Raw genomic sequence first — 13380 nt, 5'->3', positions numbered from 1 at the left:
AACTTCTGAGTTGTGTGAATGAATCTATATAAGTGTCATGAATTAAATGAATGATTAGCTACACACAGAAAGATATTTCCTCTTCCAGTTTCTTGAGATTTTATTAATTCCTCATAGGATAAGTTACTATGTTCTTCATTTCAGAGAAAAAAAAAAAAAGTTTTTACTTCTGAAGTGTCCTCACTTCCCAGCAGGTAAATACCAAAGGATAAAGCACCTAAACACTAAGCAAAATGACAGTTCACCCATACCTTCCAACCTCAGCATAAATTAAGTTTTGGCTAGCTATTGGTGTTTTGTAGGAATTATGCCTGCTCAGTTATTTATTTTTATATTGTAGCAACTTTTTATCCTGATTCCTGCAGAAAGAAGGCTGATGCAATCATACTGTGTGTGCTTGTGTCTCCGTCACTTCCATATCCCTGATATCTTTTGAACCTATTGACAAATTTCAACCAATTGATCTCTCAAAGAAAATTGAGTTCCTACAAGCTTTGTGAAAATAGCCTGCCAGAGAGCCCTCTCACAGAGGAGTAGGCCATAGTGCAAACAGGCCTCATTTCAGACAACAGAGAATCCACTTGTGAGAAAGTGTTTATTGATAAATGTCTTTCCATGGGGAGGGTCTCAGGGAGAGCTTGTTCTTTCTTCGATCTGCAGTCAATCAAGTCTGAGGCTCGGGTCACTTAGGAGCTAGGCATCGTAGCACTGATCCCAACAGCATGTGGGGATACTGCTTTGCAGTAATTTACCAACTTCATTTGCAAGCATTTACCAACTTCGCTACGTTTAAACTAAATATTCTTAAAAACCACTTAAACCTCTCCTCTCCTCTCCTCTCCTCTCCTCTCCTCTCCTCTCCTCTCCTCTCCTCTCCTCTCCTCTCCTCTCCTCTCCTCTCCTCTCCTCTCCTCTCCTCTCCTCTCCTCTCCTCTCCTCTCCTCTCCTCTCCTCTCCTCTCCTCTCCTCTCCTCTCCTCTCCTCTCCTCTCCTCTCCTCTCCTCTCCTCTCCTCTCCTCTCCTCTCCTCTCCTCTCCTCTCCTCTCCTCTCCTCTCCTCTCCTCTCCTCTCCTCTCCTCTCCTCTCCTCTCCTCTCCTCTCCTCTCCTCTCCTCTCCTCTCCTCTCCTCTCCTCTCCTCTCCTCTCCTCTCCTCTCCTCTCCTCTCCTCTCCTCTCCTCTCCTCTCCTCTCCTCTCCTCTCCTCTCCTCTCCTCTCCTCTCCTCTCCTCTCCTCTTTCCCTTCCCTTCCCTTCCCTTCCCTTCCCTTCCCTTCCCTTCCCTTCCCTTCCCTTCCCTTCCCTTCCCTTCCCTTCCCTTCCCTTCCCTTCCCTTCCCTTCCCTTCCCTTCCCTTCCCTTCCCTTCCCTTCCCTTCCCTTCCCTTCCCTTCCCTTCCCTTCCCTTCCCTTCCCTTCCCTTCCCTTCCCTTCCCTTCCCTTCCCTTCCCTTCTTTTTTTTTTTTTTTTAATTTTTGTCCAACAACTGCCCAATACCTGTCACTTAAGAGAAAGGCTTTACGTTGTCCATCACCTGAGAAATCAACCCTTGACCTTTATCACTGTCACTTTTCTTCATAGATTCTCTGAGTTTGAAGTTACAGAATTGCTAAAACAGATAACAAAGTGCAGAAGGCTGAAAAGTGGCTAGGACAAACCTCCAGGGACAAAGTTTATCTGTTGGAGCATTTCCTGTGTGTACTTTGAAACCTCTCAATTTAACTTGATCAAAGCACAAGCCGACACATTTCAGCTCCCTACTGAACAAACAAATTTACTGCTTATCATTGTTGCCACCTCAGTCTTTAATTTACTTTACCTAGTAAGCCAGTACATGTTAAATGAACAACTCAGGCATTTCAAATGTTCTGGTCTTAAAAATAGGCTATAGTTCATCTGACACTAAAAGATGTGACGTTTCACAGACCTCCTTTGCCACAGTCGCTATATAAAAAGAGGCTTAAAACATATGTAGCCAGTGTGGAAAACAGTGGCCTCTTTGGGACCACTGTATCCATCAGCATCTGCAGGAGGGTTTTTTTTTTTTTCAGTATCTCAGAATTCCTCCTTTCTTTTTCATTAACTCCCGTAGGACGTATGTGGACTGAGAAAATAAATGGTGGCATTTTTGAAATGCGTTAGTTAACTCACATTAACAGATTTCAAAGCACACTTTATCACATATGGATTAACAGATCATTTACACACCACTTTTGTCAACAGGAGTAACTAATGCTTTTTTTAGTGTTCTCTTAGTTGGCTTTTTTTTTTCATTAAAAAGTATTTATTTAAATTAATAATACTGATAGTAAAGAGTATTGTGAGGTTTTGCATGAAGGGAGGGTGGCCAGGCAACCTGGCCCATAGGAGATAGTGAGGTACAGTGGCAGCCTTTCTGTTTTTATGCCAAAACAATTCAGGCAATGTTTTCAGTCGGTGTCTAAAACTTTGTGATTGTTTTCCACTTAATTAAAACTACTGGCCCATATTTTGCTGCTCATGTGGCTGTCCCTGCTCTCAGAGAAACTGAGTCCAAAAGTTCTGATTTCATTGTTAACTGCTTTTCTTCAATATCATGTCTTCCAAGAACCAGTGTGGTACTTGAGGTGAGGCTGCTGCTTTTTCAGAAGGCACCTGCAGAAGTGGGGACAAGTGCTACATGTTTGGTCTTAGTTCTTGAATGCTTTGCCTTGTGTGAATGTGGACCCCCTGAACAAGGAAGCTGCTACTGTCCCTCTAAGGTGTATGTTTCTTGGCCTGGAGTGCAAACACTGAAATATCCAAACAGCTTTGCTCCTAGAACACCACTAAAAGGGATCTTTACTCAATATAGGTAGCTTTAAACTGTTCTTCATCACTCTGAACTGCAATTGCCTTTGTCAACTGGCAGTTTCTTTCCTTCTTTCAAGCAAAACCAGCATCTTCAAATATTCTGCAAGCTCAAGTATTAACCATAGTCAGTTTTTATTCTACTTCTGTGTCATCCCTCACTGACGATGCAAAATGTTTAAACAGTGTAAGTTATGATGGAAATTTTCAAAAAAAAGGGCAGCGACACATCTCTTCTTAGAATTAATGGAACATGCGTGACTCTTTCCTGCACAGCTTGGTAAATGTCAGTCAGAGACTTCAGAGCATCTATGCAAGAAATGACAGGACAAACAGCCACATATGTCAGCATCTACTGACACAGATCTACCTCCACATGCAATTCTACTAATGAAAGTATCGTGTCTTTCCCCATAATAATCACAGACTAAGGTTAGTTGAGGTTGAGGTTTTTCAAATTTTTTCAAATTTCAAATCCACAAAATTCCTTTATAATTTGGACTTGCATTGGGGTGCTTTTTTTCTCTAATGTTATTAACTTAAACAAATTAGATGACTTACTTTTCTGCTTAAATGAAGCTCGTGCCAGATATAGAAAAATGCTTTCCTGAAGATAAGTTCACACAAATGAATGCTCTGCATGTTTGGATTACCTGTAATGAAAGTACTTATCGAGATAATACAAAATTTTTCATTTGGCCACGCTGCTTATAAAATTGTGAAAGCCTCAGTCTAACTGTTTCTGACATTTTCAAGATCAAATTTAGACAATGCTTCTGGGTGGGAAAGGTTCTTCTGCTGTTCTAGGATGAAGCAGACTTCTACAAGTGTTTTCCAGACAAAGAAAAGAGTAAGTTTGTTCTGGACTAGGTGGCACCCTGATGCTTGGGCTTCACTCTGGGACTGTTGGAGAAACAGGTTTAAACATTTATTTTGCCTGAGCTGTATTTCTCACATGCCAAGAGGGATGCCCCTGGCATCAGTCCATCAGCTGCTCTGTGATGGGTCTTCCTAAATATCTCTGGCCATAGAAGTTGTTCATGCTTCTCTAAGAGAGGCTGACTGTGTGGTTGTGGGTTTGAGCACTCCTCGAGGACATGGGAGACTCAGATGGATGCTCCCACTCCAAGCTTTTGTATAAAAAAGTGGAAACTATTCCAGTAGGTGATCTTGGAGAAGGTGCTTTTTCCTTCCTATGAAACAATACTGGTTGGGAACACAACCAGTCCCGAAACTGGAATCTCTGGTCTGACTCTGGCAGAGTAGGTATGTTGGCTACTAGAGCAACAAAAGCTATTATTTTTACTGAAAGTTTCACTCAAACAGCTGTTTGTGTAAGAACCACCATTTTTAACAAGTCAGTATTTTGTAATAAAAATTATTCTGTCAGAAATTTCTGTAGCATCTCTAGAGAACAGTGGGATAGAAGGACAGGGTCTCTGGAAGGCTCTGTGGACTTTGACCTTCTTACACAGTCTTCAATAAAACTTTGTTCCTGTGGCTGTTCTTCTCAGCCCAACTGCTCTTGACACAAACTAATTACAGAAAATTACAGCTAATGCTGTCAGGAGTATGCTGCTAATTGCTGCAAACATGCTCACAGGTATCCCTGACTGCACTAAAGCAGCCAAATGATTTGTGCTCCTTAAATGGGGCTGTGTGGAGGGCAACAGTCCAGTGGTGATGTATCCAGTGTGGGGATCTCTTATGTGGGTTGTAGTTTTAAGCAGGATGCAAGCAGAATATTTTAAATCTCCTGTAAAAGACTATCTACATGCTGCTAGGCTATACTGGAAGTCCTATCTCATTGTCAGTGTCCCTGGATGAACAGATAGCAGAGAAACCCTGAAGTCCCCTGGCTGCTAAAGGGGTGGGAGCCAGGGTCTGTGGAGCCTTCTATACACCTCAGTCCTCATTTGTTTGCTGGATATCACTTAAAATTTTCTATTCTAGTCATTTATTTATTTATTTATTTATTGGATGGGTAGAGACCAGAGAGAGAGAGAAAAAAAATAGAGAAGAGACAAAAAATCTAGGTATTTCTGTGATATCTTCACCTGTTATTCTTTTCTTGGCATGGCAGCCTCATTGTGTGTACTGTTCTTTTCTTCTACAGACAGCCATGTGTCAGATGTCTGCAACTTTCCAAGTTTTAGTAAATTCAAACAACAGTTTTAGTCTTCAGAAATTTATCTTTGCAGAGCATCTATGTCAGGAAAGCTGCTGTCCATTAGTAGGAAATTATTCAGAGAAAGGAAGACGATTTGCTTATTTATGTAAGAAACTGCTGTGCAATTAAGTACAGATATAGGTCAGTAAAATAAGTTCTTTGATCTATTGCTACAAGGAATCAGTGTAAATACGTTTCCTGATAAGAGTTGCTACTGCGTAATTGCATTTTACAAACTGCGTAGTGTGCTATTACTCAGGAAATGTGTTTACTGATATGCATGTCTCAACTCAGCCTCATGGTTGAAAGGTTTGCTTTTGCTGGTATTTATAGTTCTTGCACATTTTTAATAAGGTGATTAAACTTGTGAAGGGATGGGAGAGAGTACAAATAGGGAAAATTGATTCTAGAGCATACAAAACCACTATTGAAATAGAGACCAGTTGATTGTTTTTAAACAAATGCAGGTTAAGATTAAACTGCAAGACAAATATGAAAAGGGATTAATTTATACTGTCAACTCTGACTGTTCTGGGCTTCATCTTTTTGTGAGAATAGATGAGAGTATGACTCCATCACAGCTGTAAAAAGGTTTCCTCTTCATGGAGTTTTGTCCTATTCTAAGGAAAATAATACTCACTGTAAATATTGAGCCCCTTCAGAGCTTGCACAAGAGCTGCTAACTGAATGTCAGTGGTATTGAATGCTCACGTAAGAATGGACTTGACCTGGGCTTTAGTGAGATTCCTGATGTAGGAAGACAGGAGTCAACATAATGTTGTTATAACTCAAATCATACTTCCATATTTACAGACTGTCTGCCATAGTAAGGAAGGGTATCCAGGCAATTCTTTTCAAGTTTAGGTTTCAGTCACTGTGAACCTGCCTAAGAGATGTCAGTTGGATAGAAGCTATTCAGTTAGGCTGGACTGAACTTATTAAACGTTATATCAGCATAAAAATATGTATACTAATGTACAGGTTTGAGCTAAGCTATCTCATCATATTTTAATGTGGGAGACTTAGACCATTGTGTAGTTAAAAACAATAGGGGGAAAAGTGGTTATATTTGTATTTCTTTGCTTTGAAGAATACATTGTTGAACTATCAGAAACAGAAAACTACTGTAGGATGGGAAAGCAGCCCTTGAAGAACAGGAGAGCATCTCTGCAGTCTGATTACAGAAGCTGTGAGTTTTCTAGCTGTGGGCTTCTGAAAATCCCTTTTTGCCAAAACATGGTATTCATAACAGGGTAAACAACACTTTAAGACTGGAGTGGGACATCCACTATTCTTGTGGTCTGTAGTAGGCAACAGAGAAAAAACATCGTGTTGTTCCTGAGAAAGAGGATGTGGTTCTGGGTAAGTGGCCAGGGTGGGAGGCAATTCCCGCATCCTGTGTTATCTTCAGGTTCTGGAGCCAAGCTCATTGCTCTGCGCGTCATGTTTTGGTAATAGAAAAATGAGTTTCACAGCTCTCTTCTCTGCAAGGATTTCAGGGCATAGTCTTCTTGGGGTAACCAAAGGAAAGCTCTGGCATTTTCTTATCGGAGGCAAAATATGTGGTCATGTGTGTGGTGGACTGAAAACAAAATGAAACTGAAACAGAATTTGTCTTTCCCTGGATGTCCTACGTGATCAACCTGGGGTGAAAGAGGTGCTGCAGTACAGCTTCAGATGTTCTTTGGAGCCCTCATGTGCAGTCATAGTCTGAAGGTCCTGTGAGCAGGAGGTGAATCTGAGCAACAGCATTTAGCGTACAAGTGGTACCTTTCTCTCTTAGTGACGTTTTGCACAAAAGTGGGCTGCGCTTTCCATATAAGTGAGCTACAGAGTAGAAAATACATTGATCAGGAATGTGAAGGGCTGCCATCTTCTTCTTGCTTTAACTGGAGTAGGGTGCTTTAAATGGGCAGTCAGGTGTCCTCTGATAATGGAATGCTCCACTGGGAGCAGCAACATCCAGGGTATGGTATGGTCATGCTTTGGGTTGGGATTTAGATGGCCAGTGTGCTTTTTCATGACTTTAGTGCTCCTTACGTTTCTCCTCAAGAGATATCTCTTGACTTTTCTGGCAAACCAGTACCGTGGTGTGTGCATGAGATAAAGACTAATACCTGCATTTCCTCCTCACTCACTAAGGGATCTACTGGCGGAAAGCATTTGGTGGGCCAGTCTAATTTCCTGATGGCAGTTCAGATTACAGTCAGGCTCTGCAAAGCTAGAAATGACTGTTTCTGGTGTCTTTGGTGTGGTTTTAGCTCCCAGTGTCTGCAGAAAAAGACCTCTCCTGTTGATGTTCAGAAGTGCATAGGATTGGCACCATCATCATTGTTAGGAGAACAGTGGTGTTTTTGTTTTGTTTTGTTTTTGTTTTCCCCTCTCCCTGAATCTTTTATTATTATTATTTTTAAAATAATAATGCAATATTACTACAATATAATTACAATCACCTTACAATATTTAAAAAGAGAGAAGGAAAGAAACCTCTAAAAGAGCACACTAAGAATGTATTTTAAGCAAATGGCAGGAAATGGCAATGTTCATGTTGCACACAGAGTCTGAATTTGGCTCCCTTGTGACAGTACAGTCTCTAATTACACAAACAAATATCATTTTTGAAGGCTATGTTAAGCCTATGCTAAGTATGCTACCATGCTACCAGTAGCTTATGCTACTATGTTTTCTATGCTAAGAAAGTATGGACTAAGAGTATGGACTATTTAAAACCTTAGACAAGCATGGAAGTCCCACCAATTGTGTTAGGCTTATGCTGGTTTATTGTCAGAGTGGTCCATTTTATTTTTATCATTTTGTGGGTACGATACTCATTTTCTACAGGAGTAAACAGGCTTCACAAATGTGTGCAAATGTTCCTGGCTGAGGTGTTTTTCTGAACTGGGTAGATGAGAAAAGATGTTGAAATTCTTTCCTGACTCAGGCCCACAAAGATTTCTAGTAGGGGCCATAGCTGGAGAAAATACACCCTTGGCTGGGCACAGCGTGTCCGTTTATTATTAGAAAAGCAGGGTGCATCTCTGTCAGATTTCTGAAGAGAAAGGACTTGGGGAGTAGTATGACCCAAAGAGAAAATTGTTTCCTGATCTGTGTGAGAGATCTAAGCAGAGCTTTCTTACTCAGGGAAGAGAAGCTGGAAGAAAGGCTCCAGATACTACAAGGTAAGACGACAGTCTCTGCTATTGATAAGATACCTGGAAAACACAAAGGGGAATTAGGTATCTACTTCAGGCAGCTGCATTAGACTTCTCCTCACTCTTACTAATCCTCCTCAGCAGTATTATGGGCAGAAATTCTTCCTTCTGCATGAGCAGTTTTTCTAGTGGTTAAAGACATTAATGAAGGCTGAGACCATTAAGTCCTGTTTCTTGCCTGCTTCTAGCAAACTGTATGAACTCAGTCCCATTGTTTTAATTCCTGTGTTTCAGTTTATTTATCTGTAAGGCAGCCGTCTATGTTATATACCTCACGCAGCTTTGTGAGGGCAGATTTTTTGTAAAGATGACTGGGAATTTCTGGGAAAAAATGTGGTGTAATCATGACATATTATAGTTATTATCAGTTCTCATTGAAAGAATTGTACTTTTGCATGTGAGAAAGGGAAGAAGGAAAGATGCTCATTAGCAGCTTCCTTCCTTGGGCTATGAGCTTCCATGGGCTTCTCTCTGATAAGCGTGTACACAGCTGCAGTCCCACGGCAGCCCAAGCTGATGTAACAGCTGCTGCTGTGGTGTAGTGCCACCATCTGCCCTTCTCCCACAGTCCCTCTCCATCCCCTACATTGCCTCAAATGTTCTCCGCTCCTTCGCAGAATCCTTTGCAGAACCACTTCAAGAAAACTACCTTTGGGGAAGAAAACTACCCGTTACTCTTTCTTTTTTCTTTTTTCTTTCTGAAGGGGTGTAGTTTCAGCTGGGGGGTGGTGGTGCTCCGAAGTGTGACAGGACACCATAGAGGGACACTGGAGCTGTTGCAGGAGAGGAGCAGGGCTGTGTGGCTTAGGGCACGGCGGCAGAGATGGCTGTGGTGGCCAGCAGCCATGCCACAGCCTTTCCCACCAGGCTAGGGTTTTCTGGTGAGGTGATAGCTGCTGCTGAGACTGGCTTAACACGTGGACACACAAACAACAGCATAACCCCTGATGGGGTAGTGCAGGGCTGAAGAGGAGCCATGGGGGAAAGAGAGGAGTGAGGGTGCTATAAGATGGGACCCTAATCAAGAACAAGTTGAGGAAAGAGAAGTAGGAGCCATTATGGAGAAAATGTTGGGTTATGGCTCTCAAAAAATTGACCAGCCTGGAATTATTAGGAGAAATCCAGAGGACTGCCTGAAAATACCACTTTCCGATAGTAAAAAGTACCTGATTTGCTGACTTCTTATACGCTGTGAAGAATTCTGGTTCCCCCTCCCCACTTCAGAACGGATGAGGTATAGTTAAAAAAGAGGTTCAGAGAAGGGCATCAAGGATGCACAGAGGAATGGAGCCATCTTCCTGACACAGAGAGGCTACACAGAATAATCCCTCTTGAGTCTGGAAAAGAGAGACCTGGCAAGAGCAGAGGAAGGTTGCTAGATTGCAGTGCTTTATGGGATCATGAATGACATGGTGAATGGATACAAAGAAAGCAAAAAGATGTGTTTCAGTACTTCTTTCTAAAAAGAATAAAAGGCTGGTGAACACTGAGAACTTATACAAACACAAGAAAATTTAGGTTGAAAGGGACTTCTGGATGTAATCTGGTCCAACTGTCTCTCAAAGAAGGGCCAAAGGGGGCTTTGTCTTGCCCAGTTTTGAATACCTCCAAAAATGCAGATCCTACAGCCTCTCTGGGCAACCTGATCCAGTGTTATCAGACAGAAGATTTGAAACAACTTAAGAAAAAAATTTATTTTATGACCTTTAAATATGATTAACTCATTACTTAGGATTCAATGGGGTGAAAAGACTGAATTGCTTCATGTACTGACCAAAACCCTGGAAGAAAGGCTCTTTCAGAGCTATTAAAACTGTGAGCACAACTCCTAGCTTGAGACTGCTGTAATCAGCAGATTGTGAGAAGAAGGCAACATATTGTGGGGAGAATCTCCATGGCTTAGTTGTCCTCTTCTGTCCCAAAGCACCTAATATTGGCCACAGTCAGAGGAGAAGTACTGGCTTTGATGGGCCTTTGGTCCATGCGGCATGGTGGTCTTTGGTCTGATCAGTGGGTATCTAAGCCTGGGAACACATCAAGTAGGGTGAAAACACATTAGAGCTCATAATGCTGCCTTAAATTTCACAGAAGGACAGCTGCCCAGGCAGGTTCGGACCTATTTCCATCATGCGTTAAAAGTTAGTTTCATAACACGCATTTTTCTGTCAAACTTTGTGAATAAAACAGTGCAGGAAGATGTCGTGACTAACACGAAGCTTTTTATTCAGGCAGCAGATGAAGTGGGTTAGTTTTAGAAAGGAGTAGGAGTCAGAAGAACATTCAGCTTAAGCAGACAGACCAACCCCAGTTAAACTGAAGGGAAAAGCAGTGACACTGGCTCTTGCATATCTGATGTGAAAGGCTAGGAATACAATGCTGGATTTATTATTCAGGTTATACATTATCTCAGAATACTGCAGTTTTATAGTGGTGACATCTGACCACTTGCTATCGAGAGATAACTTGAAAGTGCCGCATGATAGGAAAGCTGTTCCTTTCTTGTTGCAGTTATTTTTATTGACGAGCTTTCCGACGCTGTGAAGAGTCCATTGGTACACAGAGGCAAAATACCATACACAGCCAGTCAGAGTAAGATTGCAGGTATGAACAATAGAGCGAATGAATACCCTGCTGCTCCTCGGCACACATAGCTGCTTATTCATCCTTAAAAAATAAAAAAATAAATAAAAAAAAAAGCACAGATGTTTGGATTCAGAAATAAAACGATCCCATAATGCAGGGAGCTCTCATATTTTTTGGATACGATGTGCCACATCTTGTGGGAGAGGTGGATGTTGGGGGCGCTTCTTTCTGCAGTATGTCATCTGCAACATAAGCCCCTCACGCTCGCGTCAGGCCCCTCCCTTCCCACTCACGACTTGATAACCTCTTTGTTGCAGAAACATTAATTGATTGCTTGGGGGAAAAAATGACATTGAGAAGGAATGCAAAGCTTTATTTATAGGCTGGCTGTTGCTTTTCTTCCTATAAAGTGCTTTCACTTCTAGTAGTTGATTATTAAGGAGAGCAATGGTGTGATCACAGACACTGGGCAAAGTCTTTCTGGTGCCTTTGCCCTCTCACTCCAGCTTGTCCTGTCCTCCTTGCAGAGTTCAGCTGCAAAGGGGAGGCTGTGCATCAGCCAGGGGGTGGCTGTGGTGGCAGAGGTCCCAGGCAGGGGACAAGCCCACAGACCAGGTATGGGAGCAGTACCTGAAGCTTCTGCTTGGGCTCAAAGGGCTCCGTGCACCTGGGTGTGCTAGGGATGGGGCCTAGTGGGTGGCCATGTGCCATCACAGTCACTGTTTGACACAGTGTCTGAACCAATTTACAGGCAGAAAGGCACCCTCGCTTCCTCTCTGCTGCTACACTTGAACTAAAGCATCTGGTGCAGCCTGTGGGGCTGGAGTCAGTGCCTGGCTGGGCCATGGCAAAGGAAAAGCAAGCCCGCTACCCTAGATGGCACATGGCAGGGATCAGGAGACCCTGAACATACACATTACTTTGTTTTTGCAGCAGGGATCTTACTCAAGCCTTCTTTCTTAGTGATCACAGTAAGAACAAGAGAAATGGCAAAGCTTTTAGTAAGATCAGTTTCTCTAATGACTCACCAAGTGCTACAAAGTCAAAACAGGTTGCTTGTACTTGAAAGGTATAAAACAACCATGTCATTTTTATGGTTACTGTACAAAACACCGCATATATGCATGCAAGGGAACATTTTAAAATCTCATATAGCTTTTTTTTTTTTTTTTTTTTTCCCAGCTAGAGGCTTCTTTCTTCTGGTTTTTATTCATGTGTCATGATTTGTATTAAGCATTATTGCTTTAGCAATTAAGCTAATTTCCTCACTGCACTCTGCCAGTCAGTGTATTGCTCTTTTGTACTCCTAAAAGAAAGCGGGAATTCACGTCAGGTACTGGCGGCCCCACTCAGTCCCCACTGCAATCCACCAAAGTTCTCCCCTGGCCATTAGCAGGGGCAGCTAACACTGGGGAATGAGCAATAACTACATAGCCCATCCGAAAAAGATCTGCAAGTCCATCAACTTTCTGTTACGTAAAATTATTTTCAACAACAACAATACACCTACATTTCTATAATGTCTTTCATTCCAAATGAAATTTCACCACCATAGTGTTTCGGGAAAATGTGCTTTTTTGTGTAGTTACAAATGATTTGACAGGAAAAATATCCCTTTCAGTGAAGTCTGACAGAAAAATGAAATTTCAAGGAAATAAAATATCTTGTAATGCAATTAGAGATTTCTACAAAAAAAAAAAAAAACTTTTAGAGAGAAATACTCTCATTTCGTCAGAACAAGACAGCCATCTTAGGATTTTCCAGTACTTTCTTTCTCTCTCTCTCTCTTTTCTTTCCTTTTTTTTTTTTTTTTCTTAAGGAACAGGAAGCACCCAAAAGTATTCAAGCCCCTAGAGGATATAAAAGAACATAAGTGGTAGCGTGTGATATTTCCTTGGGTGGAGAATAGTTCTTATACATCACATTCCTTTTGCAAGTTAGGGTATGCCCCTGTTGCAGCGCCTGGTTAGGTCCTGGGGTGGTTAATCCAGGACAAGCCCTTACTTCCACAGCTGCACTTCTACCCAGGCCCCTACAGCCAGTGTGTGGCTCACCCGGGCACGCTGTTGTGTGAGCTGCAGATAGAAGATGCTCCAGACATTCCCAGGTTGTTTCTGGAGCTGCCTTAAATGGACTCTGAAGGGAGCTTATCTCAAGAATGAAAACAGCAACATAAAATAGTTCAGATCCTTGGTTTGTCACTGTACACAGGTACGTTACAAATTTCCCCTTAGGGAAGGAGCAATGTATACTTTGCAGCTGAAATTGCCCTTTTCCTTCTCTTCTTCCATGCTGGGGACTTAGCTGCACCAGCCCTTTACCCAGGAGGTTTGTTCTCCTTTCTGTGATGGCCACAGTACAACAATTGCTGTTTGAGGATGGGGATGAGGTCAAAGTTTTAACCATACTCTTCCCTCACACCGCTGGCTTCACAGAGGCACCTGCCCTCCCTGCACCTTGACATGGGCAGGTGGTATAAGGAAAGGTGGAGGACCACCCCTCTCCAGATTTGTGGAGAAAGCCAGCTGCTTTTTGTCTGCACTGTTGCTCTGTGCCCTACATGATCTGCCAAGGAAATGGAGGGAAAGAGTT

This window comes from Anas platyrhynchos, chromosome 1 (assembly GCF_047663525.1).
Source record: "Anas platyrhynchos isolate ZD024472 breed Pekin duck chromosome 1, IASCAAS_PekinDuck_T2T, whole genome shotgun sequence".
Lineage (NCBI taxonomy): Eukaryota > Metazoa > Chordata > Aves > Anseriformes > Anatidae > Anas > Anas platyrhynchos.
This window is presented reverse-complemented; position numbering follows the sequence as displayed.